General features: G+C 38.5%; 1 long non-coding RNA gene across 4 annotated transcripts in view; it reads left to right on the top strand.

The window, feature by feature from the left end:
• LOC129411722 (uncharacterized) overlaps positions 1–12,512 on the top strand; it is an 87,262-nt gene extending 74,750 nt beyond the window's left edge. For all 4 annotated transcript variants that reach the window (XR_008633428.1, XR_008633427.1, XR_008633426.1 and 1 more), the window contains exon 5: positions 12,069–12,512. This is a non-coding gene — a long non-coding RNA (uncharacterized LOC129411722). The remainder of the gene's footprint in view (positions 1–12,068) is intronic.
• The last annotated feature ends 15,090 nt before the right edge of the window (positions 12,513–27,602 follow it).

Here is a 27,602-nt window from a genome sequence, read left to right as displayed (position 1 = left end):
AAGACACTGTCCAGACATTTCAAAAATAACAAGTTGTATAGTTGTGTTGCTGTGTGTGTGTGTGTTGTGTGTTGTGTGTTGTTGGAAAGACTATCTGGTAATTATTTAGTCAGGCTTTGACCTCTGAACCTGTCCTTTGACCTTTGCATCCTGTGTAACTGGGGGAGAAGATGGACACGCTCATTCATATGTATACACACCCACATTCACACAGGGGGGCCCGAGGGTGAGGGGGTTCAGTTGTGTGGGCAGGAACCAAATTGAGAGTTTACCATTTTTGTTTCTCCATTACGTGCAGTTTATGGACGAGAGTAACATTGAGGGAAGGCGTTATAGATCTGAATCGACCTGCTTGACTCCTATTACGGACTTTGCATTAATGAAACCGGCACTTCAGTATTATACTTTTAGTTTTGTTAAATGTGATCCATGGACAGATTTTTTTAAACTGAGATAATTACAAATAATAGCAAACACTAAACTAAAACGTCCTAGAAGCCTTATTTTAGAGCTAACCACAGAAAATTAGCAACCTATGTGACCTATATTTGGCATAGCTGACTTTTACCCATTTCCTCATCAAATTGCTGTTGCGTTGTTTTGTTTCACTGCATGCATATCTGAGTAATCCCGCACATTTAGACTGTGTCCCTCTTTTATAGCTCAGAACATTTCCCCTCACTGCATGATGTCATTAGGTTTGCTAACTTTACTTATTCCAAACATTCCAACACTGAAATTAGCTTCACCGCGCAGCTAACCAAACCACATAGCGGATAATGTTTTTAGCCTGATGCTTCATTTCTCAGTGCAGCAGCAGTCTGAGTCCTTGCACCCTCTGGTGGGATAAAAAACTTCAATTAGACTCCCATACATGAACATTCTTTCAAGTTCAACCATGTGAAAAACCAAGGTTTAAGTATCACTAATGCGGTTTAAAAAGCTACAGCTCCATCCAAGGTCTTTTTAAAAACTAAATGAAGTTCACATAAGGACTAAGGCACACGCAAATGTGTGGCATTTCACCAGCATAGGTAGCTGACTGTGTTTTTTCCTGTTATGTTGAGATATCATCAGGCCAGCAATCTCATTAGGTTTTGTTTTGTCCAGAAATCTGTTTGTCCATTTGTGGTATAAAACAATGTTAATGGTTACCAGAAACAAGTGGACTTTTCCCTTATAAGGCACATAAATGATTTGGATAATTATACTGTGCTATTAAATCCACTTGTCCGAAGATGAACTTGTGCTATTCAGCTGTGTGGATCTGAAGCCATGGAGATGACCCAACACTGCACCAGTTCAGTAACCAATCTCCAATGATGTATTTTATTGTTTGGGATTTGGATGTAATTCCACCTCTAAACTCTCACAGAAAGAGTCATTATGGTCTGTCTGACTTAGCTGCAGGCTGACAGACTGTTCCCGGGTGACTGGGTTGACTTGTTGTTTGGGTGAGACTCTGTTTTTGTGGAGATGTTAACGGACGTGTGTGTATGTTAGCTAAACAGACCCTCAATACCAGCATGAACTTGGACTTCCTGGACTTTCATGTCTTCTAACTGAACCGACTGACACTGGGCTTTTTCTAATGAGTCATCCGTCTGGCAGCTCTCCATTATTCTTCCTAAAGACCATGTTTAAATAACCTTTACTGTATGGAGTTTGTACAGTTTTCAGGTACCATAAACACCATTCTTTCTACATCCTTTGCCTTTTCCTTATGTGTAATAAGGTGTGATGTTGTGCAAAAGTCACATTGTACAACTTATAAACATACAAAAATGTACAAATTGTGAGATTAATAGAAATAATGCGCCAAAGTACTTCACTGTCTTGCATATGTTTACATGTACAGGGAAATCTGAGGGCCCCCAAAACTTGTCAGACCACTCTTGTCCCAGTATACATGCAGATCAAGTGTAGATCAGGAGCTTCAACTCATTTAGGTGCTTCTAGTAATTTAGCATAAGCACAAACCTGCTATAATGATTAAAAATGACTATCATACATATAACCACACATTTGGCAGAAATGCATAAACTGTTGTTACCCCATGCAGTTGAAGGCCTCATTTAGCCTAGGCCTAATGTAAATTGGACTGCGCTGTTACATGCATCAAATATCTCTGTATGTTTCAGCTTCTCCAAATGTGTTATTGGGATCTTTGAGATATGTAGTTCATAATGTAACAGGCCAGATTAACTGCAGCCCAGACTAACCCCAGGTATGCTTTGGCCTAGGCCAGACTACACCCAGAGATAAAGTGAGGCCAAGCCATTTGTCAATCTCGATGTCTTATTCATCATCTCACATCTACTAATGTACTAATGTGCAGAGTTTTGTTATCAATCCATTTTTTCCCCCGCATTTTTCCTAAAGTAGGCACATGTTGGCAAGAAATAAGTTGACTAATATACTTGGGTCTCCACACTACACTGCTGTGTTCGAGATTTGTGGGGAAACAGGGCTGTAGTGGATGTCTGAAAATCATTGCAGTAGATTTTATTTGTATTTTCCCATTATTGTGCAGAGCAGTGAACTGTATAGACAGAATATATACATTTCATGTCAAACAGAAAAAATCAAAATTTGTGTAACATTGACAGAACTTATGTTATTATACTGTTTGTTGTCACATCAGATAGACCAATACTAATCCTATGGAAATTTTTAAATGCCAACACCTGTTCAAAAGTAATAAAATGTAAAGTATTTACTTGTAGTGACATTGCAGTGGCTTTTTGGTTACAAAAGTGACACTTAATAGAGCATTACATTACAACTGCATTCACCTTTACTGAAGTACAATATTAATCTATGTGTTTCGAGTTGTAAAATTTACATTTCATATATTTCAGATAGTATAGTTATTTAATTCCCAAAAGTGCTCTGTTGTTTGTTGTCTGTATGATAGAATAAGGCAACCCAGGTTTATATTGCATTACATTTTTAACACAGTAGGAGATGTATTTATGTATTTATTTATCAAAGATGAACTCTAGTGATACTATGAGTAATGAGTATGAGTACGATGGATGGATTTAATTGGCTGAGACCGTAACCAAGAGTATAAACTGGGCTAGACCAAAATATACCTGGGTATAATAGAGCCTAGGCCCCTTTAACCCCAGACATAATCCAGGCAGGTGGTCTACTTTGCTTTTGTTGCACATGGGTTACATGCATTCTCATAAATTGGTTTCAGTTAGACTAGGCAAGTTATGTAGTTTTCTTGGCTTGCATGAAAACATAGTGAGTGTAGCTAAAGTTAATTCAGTAATAATACTTTTTTAATTTAAGTTGATGAGGGTAAATACTGTGGCTAAATTCAGCACAGTGCTAAACACAGTCAAATTGTAACATTTCCAAACAACCATTTTATTCATTCAGTTTTTACGTAAGTATTAAGGTTGTGTTTAGGTTAACAAATCAGCAGTGACTGGGGGGGGGGGGGATGACTAAGCATAGGCCACTGCTTGTCCTGGTGTCAATAATAACACAGGATTTGTGAATATGCTAAACAAACCTTTAATCTTTGCAATCGAATAACTTTATATGAACTATAATATATGCCACCCAAGAGGGATGTTCTTGAAGTTCCCAGAGGTGTTGGTTGTCAGGACTGCAGCTGCGTGCTTGTTCAATGTCACCTCACACCAGAGCCGACCCTGGTGACACTTCACCTTTGGAAGGATGACCTCTGACCTCTGGAGAAATGACCTCCGACCCTAACAGGTCCTAATGGTGCAGAGAGGACCAGCGGTGACAGGAGACAGATGGAAACACACACGATGGAGGCAACAGACACAGGGACACAGTAATAGAGTGGTGAGCGTAGCTTTGCAGGCCTGAGCAATCACACACACACACACAGGCGCACACACACAGGCGCACACACACACGTGCACACACAGAGCTCACCTTACAGGAAACTGCTGAGACATGCAGCTTATTTCTGTTTCCATGTTTATAGATTAAGCAGACCCACTCTCTGCCTCACATGGGGTAATCAATTCTCCTTGTTTTGTGTCGTCCAGACAAAGTTTTAACTCAGACACCATTGTCCGTTTGACAAAGTACTTTCCACTTTCGGGTAGGGTCCCTTTGACTTTGCTATATTACTACTGCTACGTGAGTTTGCACTAACACATGTATGCATACACCTAAGCTCCAGTAATTGAGTCTTGTGAAGGTTAAACTGGACACAAACTAATTTGTTGTGGCCTCCGAGGGCTTCCGACTCTAAAAATAATGAGCTTCATAGTTTACCCTTTCCTAAACCTCCCCAGTAGACCACAGATGGCCTTTCAATTACCAAGCTAAAACATGCAGAATGGCTATGCATGGCATTATCAATGAGCGTACGGTAGGGACCACATTTTCAGCTCGTGTGAGTAAGCATACGTGCACATACATACAGACCAGTATTCATACTGGGATTTGTATCCAGAGCCAAGGATACAGTCAACTTATCATATCCCATTGTGTCAATCTGTTTTATAATATATTAAAATGCAGTTGATATTTATTCAACTTTTTTTTTTTTTTCTGTGATAGCCCTCCCATAACTCTACTGGCAGTGCTTTCAACTCAACAGAATTTGGTATATTCATTAGATAATTTAAATGTGTTTTCTGTGAAGTATGTCTTTATAAAGTGCTAGCATCACTGGACATAGACAGAAGTTAGTAATAAAGCAGTATTGATATAACTAATTAATTTATCTTGTGTATGTAAACATGGCTTGACTGTTTATTCAACCGCACTGTCTCTATGGTGTTCTGTCTCTACAAGTGTTTATATAAAGCAAGTAGCCTCCAGGACCCCATGCAAACACACAGTGTCAGATTACTTTGTAAATTTGCTTACCCAGCATTCTGTGTTGGGGTCACCACTTTTCACCCCTGCACTGGAGCAATCCATAAAGCTGCCCACTGGGACACACTGAAGCCAATACATACAAAGTTAGTTACTGTCTGCCATCGCTGCTGACTTCTAGCTCTGTTCCTTATCTAATAAAAACATTATACATCCCTGGAACAGTTGAACTAATCTTCGAGCTTTCTCATTTTGCAAAAGTTTTTCAAGGTTCTTTGTAGGATTATTGTCTAAGAATATGCTCTTTTTATTTGCGATGGTATTAGTGTGTATAATAGATGATCAGCCACTGTTTTCATAAGAGAGATTGCAAACAGACAGTCTCCGCATGCTATGGATTACTTTCTCAGTGGGGTTTCATTTGCGAATCAAGTCAAGCCTGCATACTGCTTTTTACCCATCCCAAGCCCACATAAGCCTGTGAAAGGGTCTGTAAAATCCCCAAATATGTATATTTGTTTAGATATTTTACCATTTCACACAATATTATCCTTAAAGATCTTAAATGTTTGGGGCCAAAGTCTACAAATGGCTGGATTGTTTTTTTTTTTAATTTAACCTTTATTTAACCAGGAGAACCTCAGTGATATTAAAATCTCTTTTCCAAGAGTTTCCTGGCCAATAATATGGATTAGAATAATAAGCAGTTTGAATCATTTCAGAAGTGTTATTTGTCATCCATAAAGTGAATCCTATTTTTTGAGTGACAGTCCGAGTAACTTTATATAGGACATGTTTGCTTAAATTTGTCTCTTTCTTTAAATTGGCTCTCACTGGGCCTTGGTGAGATGAGAAAAAAGTTGCGAGAGACGCAGAGATGTATGCAAGTTCCTACTGTTTAGGAATATATAATTCTCTATTGATATGCTAAAAAGACATTTGGGATTAGGGGTTTTTAAAGGCAGCGATCCACTGGGGAGTTCTGGGCTAGCGGAGGGTAGCTGCATAATCAGCTCCACCATCAGCTAACTGATGTTCTGCATAATAGAGATGGGATTTCTGGGTCAGCGTCAGTGTGACTGCTGTGTGTGTGTGTGTGCGCGCTTGGGGTTTGAGGCGGGGGATGGTGGGGCATAGTGGGGTCCTTTTCATCTGTGAGTCGGTGTGTGCATGTCCGCATGTGTTCATAGTGCATGCATGAGGGCTAGATGCTTATTGTGTGTCTATGTATTTGTGTGAGTGAGGGTTACTGACCTTTTTACCCACAGGGAGGACAGTCCTTGTCTCATTACTGAAGAGTGAGATGGAAAGACAGTCGGCCAATACAGGATGATAAAAAATCGTGCTACTGGAAGTCACATATAGGGTGGATTGTGAATGTTTTCTGGGGTCAAAGTTCACTTATCCATTACCGCAATGAGCAGTAAGGTCCCTGGCAGGGCAGAATGTGTCTTGGAAGTTTTTGGTCACCCCGTGGGGTTGAGCATTAATTGAATCATATAGAAGTGTGTGGGCGTTGGAGGTATATAGGAGCTAACATGGGGGTGGAAGGCACTGAACAGAGTGGTCAGATGTGATTGTTAGCTTATCCACAGCTAAGTCGAAATTGCGATGTGTACAGTGCGTGGGTGTCCGTACATGAGCGTCTAGGATTACTCATGACTCAAGGGGCTTGCAAGTTTAGCTCTGAAGCCTTCTCGGGTAATTGTTTCAACCATATTCACCTTATTTAAACGTGCTCCAGTCACACCCATATATAGCATGCAAGGACAGACAACTGGAACAGCTATAGGGTGATTAACGCATGGGGAGCCAATGATAATCCTAGGAAAATACAGAATAGCTCAGATTCAAAGGGACCACAACAGAGGAAGCCAGACCTCAAAGGACTGAGAGAAGCCCACCACCTCATGATCACAGGCTAATGTGGTTGGAGGTTCCTATACTTATTATAGTCATAATCTAAACTGCGCCCAAGTTCGTGTTACTGCAAACACACACACATACAGAGACACACACAGACACACACACACGCACGCCAGGAAAGAGATCAGATTCCTTAACTATTTGTGGTGAAGGTTCCAGGCTCACACTGAGGTAATGACATCAATCTACTGCCATTTTGCCCACTGCTTTTACCCACTTGGGTAATTTAAGTTGCTTTGGGTTCAGGCTGTGCTAAGCAGAATGTGCAGTATATGTTACTGTTGGACTGCCAAAGTTTTCAAAAGTTCCAGAGCTGCTGACTACTTACTGTGTAATAGAAAATGAAATGCGAACTCTGTTTTCAACAAGAAAGCAAAGTTAACTTACCAGTACTAATAGCAGTTATACAACTAATACTACTTTTAATACTGCAATTACCTCTAATGCTAATACTTGAGCTAGTACAGCTACACCCAGAGGTGGCGTTACTATTAGGCAGCCAGCGAGGGCCCTTGAACCTGGAGGGGCCCCCCAACCAATTGCCCTCAGTGCCACTAATGGTCGAGGTTGATTTTCTCTCAATATGACATTAAATGAGAGTGGTTTACTTTTAAAAAAGAAAACACCATCAAAATCTGATTGTCAAATCTATTTTAACTGTCAAAGCTTCCCCCTTTTCATGTTAGAATGGACTAGCCAGCTTTACCCTGATTTGAACATAATCATAGTATAATCATAATCATATATAATGGATGTAAACAAAACAAAAAATTGTACTAGCAAAAAAACAAAACAACTTTCAGCTCTGTTTATCTAGTAGGCGACCTAATTAATAAGACAAGTTTCCAATCCACCCTAATTCAAATAAAGATGTGTGTGTCTCAAGAACAATGGAGAAAGACAAACAATACATATTAAAGAAATACAAAAAAAACCAACATAACAGTGCATTATTGTGAGGTCCCTAAACTCAAGTTCGCCCCCCAAATTGCTAACTCTGCCACTGGCTACACCCTCTGTCTGTTACCAGTGTTTCTATTTCAATACACCATAAAACCACTATTATTGTGTTTGTGATGAATTAAAATACATTTTACCATTACAGTTCAAATCATTACCACTTACCTTATGTACTTACTTTAAAGTTATTTTAAAGTGGGCTCTACTCTCTACAGACCTGACCTGTAAATTGACCTAGTGTCGTGACCTGCTTGCCTTCATCGAGATAAGTTTGATGTCATAAATTGTACGATCTCACTGGAGACAATCAGGTATTTTCATTTCATTCACCAACGCTCCGTACAATACAACTTTGTAAAGGGTGGGCGTACTCATGTCAATCACAAGTTTGAACTGGTCAGCAGAAGATGTTTGCCAATCCTCTGGGGTGTTATGACGTAATCCTAATCTATTGTTTGTTATATGGAACCTGGGTTGCACTTGCATATATACTTTATGGCATAGGTGAAGGTGTCTAAAAGGCGTAACGGCATAATAACTTAAGGAAAAATAGGCTCATCCTATTTCAAATAAATCATCAAGTATAGCAATAAAATTCTCCACGGCTTTCCACAGTTGAGGCCTATATATCCAACCTCCTGCTTATGACCTAAATACGACTCCAGTGTCCTTCCTGATTATGCTTAAACTGCTGAGCTGGAGACCTTTGCATTGACTGTTTGATTGGTAATATGCAGATATCATACCGTCAGATGATTGAGTTGCAATTGTTATTCATAGAAGTGTATCCTTTGTAAGAGAGAGCCTGGAGATGGATGTGATAAGGTTAGCCGGGAAGATTGATGGACACCGACGCAGGCAGAGGAGGAAGAGCTGAAGGGAAGCGGAGCATTGGACTGAGACAAGAGATGGGGAGGGAAAAGGGCGGATATATAGTATAAAGGAAAGAGGAAAAAAGATGGAGAGACTAAGAATTATGGAAGCCGCAACTGAAGTCAAGATACAACACATGGCAAAGTCCCCCCCTACTCTTATGATGCAGGCTTGTGGGTCTGGCCTCCTACAGCATGGCCCCTCTCTAAACATCACATGCACGCGCTCTAACCACATCACAAAGCTACCATGTGTGTGTATGTATGTGTGTGTGTGTGTGTGTATGTGTGAGTGTGTATGAGTGTGGTGACTGCAGCTGCTCCCAGGCTAAAGAACAGCCTCAGTGTGTCAGGGCTGTGTGTCGATCTCATCTGTCTTTTTATTGCCTAATCCCTCTCTCTCTCTCTCTCTTTCTCTCTCTCTCCTACCTCCTATCTCCTAGCTCCTACCTCCGTCTCCTTTCCCTGCTGTCTGTCCTTCATCTGTTTCCTTCACCCCAGCACCTCTGTCCAATTGCTAGTTAAGGCTCAAATATGACATTAGCATTTGTACTTGTAAAGGTTGTTGTTGATAATATTGGCCCTGGAATCAGTATTTTCTATTAATTCCAATATAAATGAGGGTGTCTGGGGCTATGATTTGCTTTTCTTTTATAACATATAAAAACGTGAGTTAAGTTATTGTGTATATATTTTTATTTGCACACTGTGAATGAATAACACGTTAAGACGCTAAAGCTCTATATAATCCAAGGCGTTACTCTTCACTGTAATACATCATAATAATAAAATAAAAACTATAATTGCGCTGCTGGAAAGTCTATTGCCTCTTCTCAGATCTGACCTGTAACTTGGTCTGATCTGGTCTCCATGAAGACAGAAAGGTTAAATACCATATTGTTGAACATTTCACACAAAGCAATAACGTTTCCATGAAGAACAGCATTTGACGGACTCTCCACAAGAAAAGTTACATAATACATCTTTAAGATAATGAACAAATCATTTATTAAGAACTTAATTAATACCCTAACACGAACCCCTTAATTAAGCTACTAAGCCTGAATCATTTTACTGTACTATTTGTTCATTATGTATTAAAACTTTGATCATGTTTTGTAAGGTGAATGAGGGTGTAGTTATTTGTGTTGCCCCATCTTAAATCTTTATGTGTGCTTTAATAAGGAAATTTAAGGTGTAGTTATTATAAATGTTTTTTTTTTTTTGTGTGTGTTTTTTGTGTGGTTTTTTGCTACTTGTGGTTCCTTATAAAATCATACATTGCGGTCTACTTGGCTCACATCACGATCTATTACTGTCACTATCTTTAGAAGCCATAGGAAGTGTTTGCAAACACTAAAAGGTTTATACAGTATAGAGTTGAAGATAGCAGTCATCCATATGGGTCAGTCATGTGCTACCCCAGCAGGTTGAGAGTGAGATGATGGCTTTCTCATTAATCTTTCATTCGGGTTTACATAACAGTGGCTCAGCTCTTTGCTAGCACTCAGTGAATCTGTAATTACTAAAGGCAGTCTCTTTCACTTCCGTTGCCCCAACATCGTTAAGGAGTTTTCTCTTCAGCTCTGACTTTTCTCACCAGGACTTCTATCCCAACTTAGCACATAAACATGTTCTGTTCATGCTCCCAAATGTCTGTAGAAAAAGTCAATCAGAGATAAAAGATGGGAAAGTCACTGATGATCCCAAAATGTTTGAAGTAAGAACAAAAGCCTTAATAGCATCAGTCTGGAAACTCTTAAAAAGTCTGCAGCCATGCCACTGATGCCCAGGCCAGCTCCGACTTTTGACAGAATGGCATTTTGACCAAGTCCAGACCTTTGTTGTTGAACATCAGATGGTTAAAATATGTGAATCATTTTAATGAGAAGCCCAATATTTTCTATTATTTCACTTTTGTATGAGCACAACTAGTTTATTTTCTCATGCAAAAAGAGAATGGCACTAATCTTGGTCTGGATGTAGATCTGAACATGTTCCATTGTATTAGAGCAAATATCTACAATGTGTGTGTGAGCCTTATGAGCATTTATTTATTTTTATCTCTGTCTTGCATTTGCTGCATCAAATACTTTCAACTTCGTACAATTGTAAGGAAGGGAATCCCACTTCGGTCTGCCAGCAATATGTTACTGAATACTTTATGCTAAATGCTGATAATTGCAACCCCAGAAGGAAAACTGCAAAAATAACTATTAAACATTAGGTTACTATTTGTGGTAACAGGGACATAGGAGCTGGATCCTGAAGTCTTCCAACCACCCATACAAATAAAGTAGGGCTAATACATTTCCAGGCTGTTTCAAATAGCTATTTTTGCATCAGTTGTGGTCCAACCTCAGTTCCTTCTCCTTCAATCGCAACCACCACTACTATGCATGAGTCAAGTTGTTCTATGGCCATTTATAACTGAGCCAGACAGACACATAAACGTCTGCAGATGTCCCCACCCTTTGGTATATGCTGTGTTTTGGACCAGGGTATTCTGAATGTTCTGTTTACCAGTCAATATACTTTACATTGGAAACTGAAACAATAAAGTTTAATGGTGTATTTTGTATATATAGTAGTATAATATAAGATGCCAAAAATGTAACAGTGCATTATGGCATTTGTCAACAGCAATAGCAAAAATGTGTTTTAAGTTTCTGTAATAAGGATAGAGTGCCAATAAAAGAAATAAAACAAAGGTCCTGTATTACACAAAATTGACTTTTGTATGCGGGTCATGTTTGGTCATGTTATAATGTTACCTCCTCAAAAACATACCTGGAGTTGTGTTTCATTTCATTCTCACATGTTTGAGTAATCCTGTATTAGATAGATAATTAGAAAAGCTCAAAAAGCTCTGTTCCACCTTATGATGTCACGAAGTGGTAGTTTTCAAGTTAACTGCTACCTTTTACCTTAAGTTCAGTAGAGATTGGCAATTCCAGGGCTGAGGTCATCCAAATGATTCTAGTGAAGATGTATTGACTTTAAAACACAGTGGACAACTTCCTGAATTACCACATGTCATCACAAGGTGCAACAGAGTGTTTTCAGTTGGAGAGAAGAACACAGCCTAAACACTAAACATATGTGAATGAAGCAAAACAACTCTAGATGTTTTTGATGAGGAAACAACATAGATCAGAAAATGGCATAATATAGACCCTTTAAAGCATTTGACTGAGGATTTTATAATACATTGTAGTAACTGAGGTGGGTATATTTGGTACTGAGTGAGACGATTGCTCTGACATATTTCAAATTTCTATTGATAAAAACAAATTAAATGAAATAAAACTTAAATTTTCATTAAACTTTTCCTTTGTGGTACGAGAATCTCACACGTCAGCAGAAATTTCAAGTCAGACTTGTAGCAGCTAACCTTAAGGACCCATTATCCTCTTATATAAACAGCATATTATTCTCTTCTTCTATTGTGTTTACTTATATGTGTTTCTTCTTTTCTCTCCCTGTCAGGTCCTCTCAGACATTTGGCGGACTGTGAAGGTAACAGACGATGCCCATGAATGATGAATGATGACTGGAGGTCTGTCTGATGCCAGCTGAATACATATTACATCGCACATCCAGCCGTTCTCTGGCCTTCTCGCCACAAAACGGTGCATCACATCATTGACTGAGGGTCCCCCCGGCAACACGCGCGACCATCTGAGAAGAGATCTAAACATATTCAAGACCCTCTGTGGGGTTTTCATAAAAGCTGAGACTTATACACTTTATTTTGTGTACACTTGAAATCGTATATCGTTTTGTTCAGTTTTTTTTCTTTCCAACTTTTTGACCTGCATAGCTTTTAATCAATCTTGTTATGGATGTGTATACTGTTCAAACCCCACATTTAATCTGTCTTGTAATTTTGTATTGTGTACATATAAAATAATAAATATATAAAATGATAAATCTAAATCTTGACTTCATCTCTGACAAGTAAAATATGCTCCATTTTCAGGTTACTGTTATAATCACGTCACATCATTCTGAAAATATAGACTGTATAAAGAAGTGGAGAAGAGAATGTGACGTCACCTGGAGCGTTCGCTTCCAGTCAAATGAAGCTCATGAGACCAGCAGTTATGGGGGCGAATTTAGGGCTGAGTTCCATATTAGCAATAGGAATTGATTTACAGAAAAAAGATCTTATAGAGCAAGTTAATACGAACATTTTAAGACTAAATTGAGGAGCAGTTACAGAGAGAGGGGAGACAGTTTTTCAATATGAAGTGAATTGAAGCCAGAGTCGATGGAGCTTGAATCGCGCCCATGCTCACTTCCTATTTGGAACGCAGTGGCTAGTTGGCTAGCTATGTCTATATCTATATACAGTCTATGTCTGAAACCCATGGATAGTAAAGATCGTTGGACAAGTTAGTTAAAGGGACAGTCCAAAATTTTTTATATAGGACCACGTTTCTTAGCCACAGTGTTGGAGACGTGTGGAGACACTTTTTAATATTTTCCATCCAGTCCTTGTATTTTCAGAGGTCACTAGTGCTAGGAAAGGAGGTCCAATGTCCAAAATTCCAGACTGTCCCTTTAATGTCCATACATATTCACTGGTGTATGGATGTTGATCTGGCTTGGAGCAATGAGTTTGGGACTTTCCATGATGTCCTGGGGAGACATATGTATATGTATATCCAAAAAAAAACACACAAAAAAAACAGTGCATAGTATCAAAGCTAGATTCTCATTTGAATAATACTGAAGAAAATGAAACTACTCCTGAAAATGTTAAGAATCTGTTGACATGTTAAGGTCTTAGATCTATATCAGAAATACCACAAATGACCACAATATTTATATTTTTTAAATTATAATTGTAGTACTGAAATCAATATAAAGTATCTAACGTTCCTTAATATAAATCAACCATTTCGTGAAGCCAGGTCATTGTGATTTTGGGCTAAATTTAATAAAATCATAAACACTAAAAAGCCCATACATCAAATATCTGCTCCTTTACTGAACTCTTGTGTTTGGAGTCAGTATTGTATGGTTGACCTGACACTGATCTATTCTTAAACTCGGCACAATGCTCTTTTTGAGACTTCATTAAACTTACATTGATTCATATTAGTTGAGCACTTTCTTAGCCCATGGAGGATCCCTCATCCCTCATGTACCTAATGTATGGTACAGTATGTTATGTATGCAGACTCACCCAGACATGCTCAGAGACATGTTTACATGCTTGTGTGTCTGGGCTAAGACAAGTCCCTACTCCTCTGTCAAACGTACTCACTTGAGCCCTCTCCTCTCTCTTCGTAGTATGTAGGTCACCAATATACTCCTGATGAGCTTTGGTCCTCTGGAGAACTGTGCAGATATGAGGGCCTAAATTAGACGCTATTATCTTTCCTTGTGTGTGGGTAGCACTATATCAGGACAAGGGCCCCGGTGGCGTACCAGCTCCCTTCTGCATGCTTTTACTTTGAAAGAGCCACGTCATTAGCGTGCCTGTCTCTGCGCATAGGTGTTAAAGCTACATTTTACATAAGGCACAAGGCGTTATGTTGTCGTGTGTGTGAAGGGACACGCACACATCAGCTGACAGCTCAGGAGCCCGTTAGCATAGGCGCTGTAAATGTAATGACTGTTGTTCCCCCAAAGCTAATGTTTTTTTCCGAGCTTGAATGATAATAACATGGAGAAAGGCATTGCAAGACAACAGTTGCGCGGGCTGTTGTCATAGCAGAGTGGAAATGGAAAGTCTAAAGGTACAAATTAAGCCGCGCATAATGTAATCAGGGGTTTTGAAGTGAGAACCAGAGAAAAAATAATGGGAAAGGATAATTTTATGTTTGAAAAAGATAAAAAAAATAGAACGTGATGATGTTCGCGGAGTAGTATCAACAGAAAGGATAGTTTTTTACTTCAATTAAACATGCAATCACAAAAAAATAAGAAAAACTAAGAAAAGTACGAATACGAATCAGTTCACTATTTGTGCCAATGTGAAGCACAGATAAGTAAAGAGAGTAATACAAAAGCCATACCTTATCAAAATGCAAAGAAAAAAGATTGTTTATCCATGTGATCTTGTGTTACTGCACATTAACTTGATTTAAAGTTCTAGTGCATTTATTTGAACAGGTTTATCATCATAAGTGTTGCTAGTTAATAAAGCACAATGCAGTAAATAGCTTTTCTGTATCCATTACTCACAGAAAGAAATACTCCCAAGAGATGAGTAAGGGTTGTAGTTAATGTCCAAAATCACACGATACAATAACAATGGACTACCGCAAACATGATCACGTGTTTAAAGGTACACTGCACTGAGTAACTTTTTGGTTGGGGGTCCATCACCGTCCATAAATCAGTGAAGAGCTGTGAAGCCATGACGTCGAACTCAAGTGCCTGTCTAGGTCCCTTTTGTGGTACAGCACAACAGTAAACAAAGCAGTCGAGATGGATGTAGACAAAGCCAGACATTCTGTGTTGGCAACGATTCCCGAGATCGAGGATTTAAAGCCGGAACAAAGAGAATGTTTGGTGAATTCTATCAAGGGGAAAGACATTATTGTCCTTCTTTCTACTGGTTTGGCACATTACATACATCATGACCCAATAGCAGCGATTGGTTAAATAAAAAAAGTACCCGCCTACTGTTGAGCAAATGAATTCTAATGCTGTGAGGTCAGACGGTTTCCACGAAGTGAAATCCTCTGATGAATCAGGCTAATTACTCTGCTTCAAATGTTCCACAATATGACCTAAAACAGATCTACCTTGCATTTATTTAGTTACTTATGGCTTTATGGCTCCAAAATACTCAGAAAAAAAGGCATTCTGACTGTGAGCAGAGTTGTCTCTCCACAGATATGACCAGAAACTTGGCCCGGTTTAGTTTCCATAATGATAGAAATGGTAAATGCCCTACTGTGAAACATTTCAGAGACAGCAATAACATCTCCATGGAGTGCTGCTTTGGAGGGCATACACTTTCAGTTTATAGAGAATACAGAAGTAACTGCAATTTTCCAGAACAAATGCACTGACCAGCACCCATATTTCTACTTAATTATCCACAATACACAACTTGTCTTTGACTGTGGCCCCTTAGCTAAACTATTGAGTGTAATCCCTCTCATTTAGCCTGTCTGCTCTCAGCCAGTCTGCACTCTGTATAAGTCACTGACAATACAGCAGCAGACAATCTGTCATCCCAATTCTACATTTGAGCCTGAGCCCAGCCCCCTAAAAAGTTACAGTCAAGTCGTGAGGGATGAATGGAGGGGAAAATGTCTACCTTTGAAAAGCTCCATGCTTTGACCAAATCATATGCTGTCACTCCTAAGCTTTAGAAGGCCTGCACTTTTCATCAAAGCCCTTGATGGCTACCTTTCACAGCACTGCCGAATACACCCTCAAAAGCTTCCCTCTCTCCCTCCCTCCCTCTCTCTATCCCTCTCTGCTCCATCTCTTTCCCAAATGTTGTTTCACCCCTCCTTTCTCCAATCCTTCCTATCCCCTTGTCCTTAATCCTTGCTCCCTCCCTTGTTCCCTTCCCTCCTCAATCAAAACCACAAATCCCTCCAGGTTTTTTTTTCTCTCCTCTTTTCTGTTATGTGCGACTTCAGTACTGTCAAGGTAGATGAAACAAGATAGATTCAGATTCATCACAGCCATAACCTGCCGCCATTATAATCCGCTCCTATTCTTCCCATGTGGCACTGCAGGCCCCTGTTAGCGGCCTTTTCGGGGATTTATTTGCATATTTGTTTCCCCTTTGTTTCTTTTGATAAATTATTTACAACATTCTGGAATGACAGCCAAGATCACCGATGATTACTGTCACGGGCCGTTGCAGCTTTTTTCCCCTTTATAATTATTCCCTTTTTTCCACACATTTTCAATCAAGTTTTTCACTCATGTATCCCCCGTGACAACTGACGAGGAGCAGAAAAACACACACATACATTAGGCCCGTGTAGAAGCTAGCAGGAAAAGTAGTTGCCTTTGTTGTCGTAATGATTACAGAGTGGGGAAAAAGCAGGGGAAATGAGAAGAGAGGGGATGGAGAGGAGATCAAATGAACAGAAAATGTGCAATACGAATGTGCTCCGGGGTCCAGTGCATAGAACTCCCACACATGGACAAGAGGATATACATTAGATGTTCATATCATGTTAGGGCAATGGGTAGCTATTAGGCTCAGATGAAATAATAATAGGCCAATACAAGAGCAGGAGAAAAGCTGGGGTTTTCATCCGATGTGTCTGAAAAGCCCCATAAAGCTGATCAAACAACTGTCAAACTATAATTGGCTAATCAACTTTGTGATTATTATTACATCTGACCATAATGCGTTGCTCGAATATTAATCAGAAAATTGTATCGTGCGTACAAGTGTAGCAAGATTTCGTATTTCAAGTGCAAAAAGTCTTATTCCATTGAAAAATTATTTTACTTGACATGTGAAATTTACTCAAGTCATGAGAAAACTTTCTTCAATCAAGTAATCTTATCTTACCGTGGGTTAGCATTGGTTGATGAATAAGTTGGATGGTTTTCCTGTGAAATGTTATCATAAATTTGTGGTTGACAGTTGCTTGAAATGTTGAAATCTTGATATCGGTGTTGCCAATAATCGATTATCGGCCACAACAGCAAGACAAATTTTAGTTATTAATATCGTATTGTGTTGCCAGGGGGAAAAAAGTGCATATTGTACAAGGAATAATAATAGTGATCATTTTGGTAAGTAATGGTACAATCAGATTGTGAAAGTGCACTGTGTAACTTTGTTCCTGCTTATCTCCATAGAAACGCTTTGCCTAAAATGTTTGACAGCAAGGCATTAACTTAACTATACCTACAGACACAAGCATGTCACGTCAGATTACAAGTCAGATCTGTGGAGAGATGACCCCACTCACAGTCAGAATTCATGTTTTCCAGGCATTTAAACACCTGGAATTAAAAAAAAATAATGCTGTACCATGGAACATTCCTGGTAACATCTCCATGGAGACAAACCAATGGTGAACCTTCAACCAGAAAAGTTACATAGTAAACCTTTAAGATCAGTTTTTTGCAACTCTCGAGTAAATGCCCAAACACAAACCCTCTGTAAATAAGTAGCTTCAGCAAATCATGTTTTAATCATGAGAGGACTATTTGATTATTTATATACTGTACTGTGCAGATGTGTGTCCTGCAGTTAGACGTCCCACTGATAGTTACTTAAGGGTCATTAGGACCTGACCAACAGCTGCTCAAATCAAATATTCAGATCAGCGATACATAGTCTATCACTTCTCACTCACTTTTATTCCCAAGTTTCACCAAAAACTGCTCCACAATCCAAGTGAAATATGTACCATCTGAGGCCAAATTTGTGTAATTTAGAAACAGTATTATTGGTCAGAGCCAGTAACAGAGTAACTGATGAGGGCTATCGTTCTTTGCCCATTTCTTCTCTATTATTAGTTTTCCTTGCAAACGATTGCGATTTAGAGGGCCTAAATATTGTCAGAAAGTCCCCAAACCAAGTATGGGATTGACTGGTTAGGTGAAAAATTTGATGAAACAGGCATCGTAACAATGCACAAAGTGACCCGATTCAACAGCGCTGCCGCCGAGTGGGGACAAGCAAAATTTGGCATAGGCAAACGAAATTCAGACCGGTGATAGCGAATAATAAGACAAGGCAAAAGCTGAACTGGCGCATACCCCCATAATGAACAGAAACTTGGCCATATTGGATCAAAAGTTCGCCACTGTTTTGGCTGCATGTTTGTAAAACGCTACTAGTCCCTGTTTTTTTGGGCCAAATGAGCTCACATTTGGCACGTCCCATCTAGAGACATAGGTTCACAAAAATTATCCATTATTTTGAGATATTATTTTCTTAGTTTGCTCACAGCACGCTGGTGAAAAAACACCTTTTTTCCTGTTTTGTAATGACTTCTCACAGCCACAGGCATTGATCTAGAGAGCTTAAATTCTAATTGCAATTGCGTGGTCCTGGCCTGAATGTAAAGGACTATGAAATCTAATACAATTTAACACTATAGCGCCCCCTAGCATAGACATGAAATATCAACATTACTGGATTTGTGCTTAATTTGGGGATTCCCTTCTAAGCATGACTACAAGCAAAAAATATATGAAGGACATGGGGCATTTTTCACTGTTGGCCAGCAGGGGCACAAAGACTTCCCCAAAAAATATTTTAAAAAATCGTACACAGACATGCTTAGTTCGATTGTGCTGAAATTAAATCACTAATGCGTGATTTCAGTCTGAATATAATACAAGTATACGACAAGTGTACTCAATAGCTCCCCCTACCATAGATATGAAATGTCGGCATTATTGGACTTGTACCAAGTTTGGGGATTAAATTCTATGAATGACTCCAAGCAAAAAAATGTATTATGGACATGGGGCATTTTTCACAGCTGATCAGTAAGAGTGTAAAGATTCAAAAGAAAAAAAAAACATTTAAAGGTGCACTGTGTAATTTTTCTGACAGAGGATCTGTGGGCCTGGGCAGCTGTCAGGAAGGGCAACAGCATGCCGGTGGTCGTGTGTGAGGTGCCTGCGTGCCAAGGCGAGGGCCATCATCTCTGCTAGCGGCTTTAATTATTATTATTGTTTCATAACATATTTCAGATCACAAATTATATGTCTATTGAAAGTGTGTTGTGTAACTTTTGTGGTGGAGGGTCCATCAAATGCTTTTCTCCATGAAGATGTTATTGCTTTGTCTGGAATGTTTCACAGTATAGTACTAAACCTTTCTAACTTCATGGAGACCAAACCCGCTCACAATCATAATGCTTGTTTTTCTAGATATTTTGTAACTATGAAACTATAAAATGTAATATTTATCTATTAGTTATTTCTCTTTATCTATTTAGTGATTTAATGTCATACTGTGGAACATTCTAAGCAGAGCAATGACATATCCATAGTATATGTCTGTTTGGAAGGGCATCTGATATAAAAGATGAAATTAATCTGTGTGAATTTGAATTTGAAAGTAGTTTTACCTGACCCTCCTCTCTCCCTTCCCAAACAAAAATTAACATCAAAAACACAGAATAAAGAGAATAACATTTGAGTGTAGTTACAACACAGTTATTGTTCTAATCACATGCACGTGCTGTTTTATACGGGTGCGTCTGTCCTGCAGTTCGAGGTCCCATTGAGTTTTTCATTGCCCCGGTGGGGAGTCTGAGAAGTGCCATGCATCTTGTAAACTCCTTTGAGGTTACTGCAGGCTATGTAAATAAAATGCCTGAAATGATTTGAATAACACCAAAACATTGCTAACATAATATCCTGAATACGGGTTAGGTGTGGATCAAGAAACATGTTAAAAGTTCAACCCCGTCAAAACTTCAATGCTGCTGTTGCTATTTTAAACAGCATGGACTTCACGGCGTTGTTTTCCCCACACACTCGCACACACACACACACACACACACATGATGACAGTTCATACGCTGCCATGCTGTCCCCGCACCTCCCCGTATCCAGGAATAACAATGCATTATTCATAGCCCAAAGTCTCGTTCGCAGACAAAAGTCACCACTTGCATTTATTATTTATTGAAAACTGCTCACATGATGAATCCTTTTACAAACAGCTTCCAGTGAGCGCTACCTTAATTTTTTTCACTGTTTGTGTTTTGGCATAAATTTAAGTTGCCTCATTAGCTAGGGAAGAGGATGTAAGGACAGAGGAGGAATAGTGGAGGAAGGAGGAGACAGGAAAAAGGGCCAGTTTAGTAAAGGTAGGAATTAATGAGGACTTTTAGGACATTCAGGAAAAGTTACGAAGCAAACTGTCTGTATTTGTAAAAGTTAGGAGTAATGAATGCGCATCAGTGTATAATCGTCTAATCATTTTTGTTGTCGCCAGAAGGAGAACTTTCCAGGGTTCCTTACAAATGAGATTTATACAAAACTCTAAAAAACGAATTTGCATTGGGCATTTTTTAAGGATGCAAACGCTATTTATTGAGAGAGAAAGTCATATTTGTCACACTATGCTAATGTAGACATAATTTATTCTAGCATACTGAAATTATTTCCATCTACTCCTCCCATTTCTCATCCATCACTCAAGGTATTATCATTGCAGCGGTTTTTATATGCAAGGGGTGGACTCTCGCACAGTCATTTTTGTCAAATCAAAAAATCATATCTGATCTACCCAAAGCTGAATAATTGATGCTTTATGTTAAAAAAGGAATGAAATAATGATAGGCTGCTGCATGTTGGAGGGACATCAAACCCGAGACGGAGCCAGTGCAGACTGAACGGAAAAGTATTATGTACTTGGGAAGGCTGTCCAAGTTTTCGGATTAGGAGATTTCTGTTCAGAGCTGTACCTGACACTTCTTGTATGCCCACCTACGAATTACATTTGATTTAGGACAGATGTATTTTGGGTGAGTCTTTATCAAACTGGGATACTGTATTTCTATTGTTTGTAGCATTTCTTCTTATTGTTTATTAAATGATCCATATTACATTATTTTTGAATCTATGTTAAAATGTTGTTTCCTCATCACAAAAAATACTTGTTATGTTTTGTTTCATTCACACACGTTTGATGCATAAACCCTGCATATTTAGGCTGAGTTCTTCTCTCAAACACTCTGTTCCACCTTGGGATGTCATGTGGTAAAACAGGTAGTGCTCTTCTGTGTTTTTAAACTCCATACAGTAGTCACTTAGCCAGGCTGGCACCACCTAGTGCCTTTACTCAATTTAATTTCTCTCCAGTGACTAGGTCAGGAATCAGAATACACTAGATGGTTTGCAAGAACCTCGGAAGTTGTAGTCGGCCAGTCAGCGAAGAGCTGTGAAGCTATTGACATCAAACTCAAGCGCCTGTCTGGGTCCTTTTGTGGTACAGCACAACAGTAATCAAAGCCGCTGAGATGGATGTAGATGAAGCCATACATTCTATGTTGGCAACAATAACCGAGATTGAGATTTAAAGCCAGAACACAGAGAATGTTTGGTGAATTTTATCAAGGGGAAGATGTTATTGCCTTTCTTCCTACAGGATTTGGTGCATTACATACGTCACAACCAAATAGCAGCAATTGGTTAAATAAAAAAGTACCTGCCTACCGTCGAGCGAATGAATCCAAATGCTGCGAGGTCAGGTCTGATGAATCAGGCTACCAGTCACTAGAGTCATTTATATAATTTCAGATCTGGAATTGACAGTATCTGCTTAACTAAAAGTAAAAGGTAACTGTTAACTTGAAAACTACCACTGCATGACATCACAGGTGGAACAGAGCATTCTGAGCTGTGAAGATGTATACAGACTAATAATAAACGATTACTCAAACATGTATGAAACAAAACAAAACATAACTAAACACAGGATAACAGCATTATATATATATATATATATAGCTTGAAGTTTGCAAGAGTCAATTTTGCATAATATAGGACCGAAGAAATCATATTGACTCGTGCCACTTATACTCATCTTGAAAAATTTTATTGGACCAAATATTACGAAGGGTCCATGTGCCTAGTGTTCAGTCTCATGTCTGCTTCTGTCAATAAGTTCCAGCAATAAGCCACACATTCATTGTTACAACAGCTAAGTAAGCATTAAAATGTACAAACAAACAATTAAAAAAACATGGAGGGATTATTCTATCAGAGGCAATGAAAGTCTTTAAGTGTATCCTCTGGAACCTTTATTGTGTATTGGATCTCCATTTACTTTATTGCCAGCTCTTTCCTTAATCTTACCTTTAATCTCAATTATATGGATCGCATAGATATAAAACATTCAATAATTCCTACTCTTGGACTATGGAGGTTTAGCTGAGTAGTGCACAAAGTTTTAGGTCGATGGGTAAAAGCTTTGCAAAGAGAACCCCTGTGTGGATATGAATAGAGCATGAAAACTCTACACAAACATACTTCAATTATCAAACCTAGCATCCTCCTTGCTGTGAGGCACAAGCTATGCCATTTGCATCCTAGTCATTCTATTATGCATTCATAAAAGAGACGTAGTGTGTATCCATTACCCATAATTCCTGCATCACTATACCGCCACAGACTACATAAAGCATATACATAATATTTAGTTTGGCCCAATATACTTTACTTGGCAGACAGATTACCCCAACTCAGCATGCATGTTTATGGGCCCATAAGCTTACAATGGATATATACGCTCATCTCCCAGTGCAAACTAGACGCTCTTGTTTTCACTGCTGTAAAAATCAGCAATGAAAATCCAGTATATCTCTGTCCAGATCCGCCCACACACACACTACGCACCATGCATCATCTCCTCAAATGAAGATAAAGTGTTTTCATGTTAGGACCACCTTTTAAGAAGCTTCTCATTTGGGATGCAACAACAGTGCAAAGATGAATCCATTGGTCGGTGTGGCCCGGTGAGAACAGAGCAGCCAAGCATCTCTGACCGATCCCTTTTCATGATTGCACTGAAGGCTGCGCTGTATAGATTTTCCAATACTCCAGTACAGGGATATAAATGTTTATTATTATTACTGTTTTGCGATTCCATTTTAGCCCGTCCCTTATTCTCACCAATTCCAATTTGTGCTTAACTAATGATCTCAGGGATTGCAATGCGGGAGGGTCAAGAGGTGCATTTACTTTTGCTGTGTGGGGGAAAACAGTTCCTATAAATGTTGGGTACATGCAGATGCAATACATGGCTGTTTACATACAGGAAGAGAGGAACAAAAGGTCTGAAACTACAGCTCTAAGCAGACTTCTCTCGTGGCACTATATGAGAAGAATGAAAGCCTAAAAAGTGTGATATGCAAATGAAACACAACGCTACAATGGCGTGCACAGCTGAAGGTGTTAGTCTGACAGGATCTGCTAATGCTTCTGTTGTTTCTGTGAAAGAGTTCTGAATGGAAAACTGCTCATTGTCAAATTCACAGAAGTGTATTAATACCACAAAAACAAAGTGCTCATTATTGATGTACTTAAATATATTTTATTCGCATAAATCCAATGACAGATTATAATGGCAGTATTACAAATATCACAAAACCTTGTCCAAATGAGTGGCAGAAAAGAAGGTTGAGAAGAAAGCCACATTAAAGGTGCACTATGTAACTTTTCTGTCAGCTACCTGCTTGTCTCCATGGGGATGGTATCACTTTTCCTGAAATATTCCACAATATTGCATCTAACTTCTGTTTATTGTGTTTGTTCAGTTTTTATAGGTAAACAACACCTAGAAAGGCTATTGTGAGAAAAACATTTTGTTTACTGAATCGCTTTTCCGAAGATTTTACTTTGCCTAGTGGCTGCTTGTTTTCATGGAGATATATTATATGTTTAATGCCATACTGTGTAACATCGAGGCAATGCAATAATCACCATAGAGCCGTGCAAGTGGTAGACTCTCCACCAGAAATGTTAGCGCTCATTACATTCTAGTATGTTACAGTAATTGACCCTGATCGTATACATCTCCATCTTAGATCTGCAAACTGGTCATTTCAATTTCATTAACCTGACACAGTGCTTAAATATTTCCAGAATTGCCTTTGTGTATAACCCCTACTTTACAGTTAACCTGGTTCCCAACATTGATTTACCAATCTAAATTCATTCCTTTATCCAGTTACTAAGCCTAATTACAAATAGAATGTGGCTTTGGGGGCTTATTCCATTTATTCACAGTTACCTATGCTGCAGGCCTCCCCCTCGGACCTCCACATCTCCAGAAGACCACCACACAGGGATTTTCCCCTTGAGCAGGTCACCACAAAGGGCCCGGACAAACCCATTGGCCACATGTACTGAATACCTCCTCTCGCATACGCACAATACTGACCAGCGGCACACACAGAGACGCACACACGCACACATCAGGCATATTATCTTCATGAGGTGCCATAGTCCAGTGACCACCAACACAGGGCTCACTGTTCACTAATCCCCACTCAGGATGAATGGAGCAGCCCTACGCATGCATGGATTACACTGTTGGATTAATGGGAGTTTTAATTTGAGTCATTGTAAGAGCCGCTAATAAAAGGAGTAGGTGCAGGGAGCAGAGACGTTGATTCTATATAATATTATACAATGTGTTACAATTCCACTTGATCTACTTTTAGTTACAGTATGCATTTAAATGTCAATGCTATTTAGTGCTATCGTGTGCACTGTTGAGGAACCTTATATGGGTACATTTACAAGGCCAGTAAAATCAGATAATAAGCCAATAATTAGATCTGCTTTTTGGTGTGTGTTTACATCCACAGCACAGTACAGTCAATTTTAGTCTTTCAGTCTTTAAAGGTCCTATAACACACAAAACTGACTATTTTGAGCTTTAAGCCATGTTCTAATGTTACTCCCCCAAAAATGTTATGTTTTGTTTCATTCACACAGGTTTGAATAATCCTGGATTATTACTCTGTCTAATAGGGATGTAACAATAACCGAAATATCGTAATATTGTATCGTCAAAAGTCTCATAGTAATATCGTGGGCTGTCGCAATATATCAAATTACAAGTTCCTTAAATGCATGATTTTATAGTAGCACCAGCTAATAAACATTGGGAACTACATATCCCATGATTCATTTCAGCGCAGACAACATAAAGTAAAATGTTTTTTATTTTAATTCTTGTGATTATGATGGAAATAATTCACACCAAAATCTTGTCAAGATATTTTAAAAGCAAAAAACGTGTCTACAATTATATCAGCCTCTCCAAAATATCGCAATAAATATCGTACCATGAGATGTATATCATGATAATATCGTACGAGAGATTTGGATATTGTTACATGCCTACTGTCTAGATCTCCAAAGCTAAAAATGCGTTGTTCCACGTTATGATGTCATGAAGCAGTAGTTTTCAAGTTAACAGCTGCTTTTTACCCTTAGATCAGTAGAGATTGATAAATCCAGGGTTGAAATGTATCCAAATGATTCTAATGAAGGTGTATCGAGTTTAAAAACGCAGGGGATCACTTCCTGTATTACTACATGACATCACAAGGTGGAACAGTAAAAACGTGTTTTCAGTCTGAGAGAAGAACTCACCTAAATAAGCAGGGTTTGTGCATTAAACATGAATGAAATAAAACACAACCCCAGGTATGTTTTGGATGAGGAAACATTATAACATAGATCAGAAAATAGCTTAATATGAGCCCTTTAAACTTTTCTCTTTCATTTTTGTCATAGTTTTCCCAATTTTTGCAGAATTTTCCTTGTCAAAACCTGTTAAATCAGAAAGGAATCAAATTCTCACATCATTTGTTATCTATCTAGAAGCATATACTGGATTTGAAGTTTTAACATGAGTATTTACATGTTCATATTTTTTCTTTCTTTTTTTAAAATTTTCTTTTCTTTTTTTTTTTTTTTTTCTTGCTGTAATGTTATACTCCCACAACCACTCCTGCATAGTACTAGTACACAGCCACTCCTGCACATTACTTATAGTACCACTGTGGATTGGTTAGTTGGAATAACTGTTATCCTGCAGCAAATGTGCCACATGTAATTTCAGATCTCATATGAGTGATAACAAACAAAACAGGTACAATCTTTTGAACCCTCACAAAACAAGAAATGTATGATGAATAGCTGTTTGGATAGCGAGCTGCTTACTATTCTGAAAGCAACAATAACACCATGTATTTAGCATAAACAGACATAAACAAAGACAGAATTACAGACTGACTTCTTCTTAAGTACTCTTCTCCTCCTCTTTGCATTCACTCAAACCCTTTTATATTTGAAAACAAAGTTAAAAACTAAAGAACTGCGAGATTATTGAATCGAGTTGCAATAATTATATTTCGTACAAGGTCGGAGTGGTGCATTTTAATTTCACCTCACTGGGAACGAGAATACAACTAAACCTGAAAAATCCCAGCGGCTGTTGATCCATTTTACTTATTAAAACACTGCTTAGTGCGCCCTTCAGAATCGGAATAGCTTTTCATAACTGCTGCTTTGAATTTTAATCAATTCTCTCTGAAGAAAAACACAAAACTTACAAACACACAAGCTAGGATGGTGATAATATTGTTCTGCCGTATCTAAAGTCTCAAAGGAAATAGCAGCACCTGTATCCTTTTGCTTTTGGCACTAATTCAGCTTGCTTATATGGAAAACAGCTGCTGGGGCACTTGCTTGTATGGTCTACCTATATGCTTACATTAATTGTCTACTCTCCCTGTCATTCTGGACGTCAAAGTGTCTAACATATATGCAGAAAAACAAAGAGCTCCAGGCAGGAACAGTCTTTTTAGTATGCATAATGTGTAGAGTTAACCTTCAATTAAAGAAGAGGCTTCTAGTGCGCATCCACTTTAATGTACAATGAGATAGAGACAGACAAAATAGGCATTAAGACGAAATGTGTCGCAAATTAAAATGCGGTTTTAAAAAGCTTGGTATTCAATTAGTCTTGGAAGCCAAAGTATGTTCATTAAAAAAGCATTTTGAGAATACCTACCGCTAACAAGGTATTTGTGCTAACGTGCAAATATTCATGAAATTGTGGAATAAATGAAAGTCTTAAGTGTACGGTGGTTTTGTACTGTCCAATCCAACTTTATTTGTATAGCACTTTTTACCAATACTAAGTCTCCTAAGTGTTGCACACAGCAGGCACAATATACTTTAACACATTGGATAAAATAAAGCATAAAAAATAAACAAACAAGTCAAGTCAATAAAAAAAAAAAACATAAAAAAATGCTAAAATTACTACAGAATTCTCTGTGTTAAAAGCCAATGAGTAAAAAGTGTGTTGATAGTAGTAATAGTAGAGATGTAATCACTGTGTTTCATTAAATATAACCAAAACATCATGATATTGTATCCTCATAAGCCTTACAATAATATCATGAAGGATCATAATATATCACGCTACAAGTTTCATTGCTTAAATTCTTTGTTATGCTGCAGGAATAGCTTAAAAAACAGATGGAACTACATAGACCATGATCCTTTGCTCCATTTCAG

The sequence above is a fragment of the Boleophthalmus pectinirostris genome, unplaced genomic scaffold, assembly GCF_026225935.1.
Source record: "Boleophthalmus pectinirostris isolate CB_2022bp ecotype Guang Dong unplaced genomic scaffold, ASM2622593v1 HiC_scaffold_6, whole genome shotgun sequence".
Classification (NCBI taxonomy): domain Eukaryota; kingdom Metazoa; phylum Chordata; class Actinopteri; order Gobiiformes; family Gobiidae; genus Boleophthalmus; species Boleophthalmus pectinirostris.
Note: the sequence above shows the minus strand (reverse complement) of the source record. Positions and strands in the feature narration are given on the sequence as shown.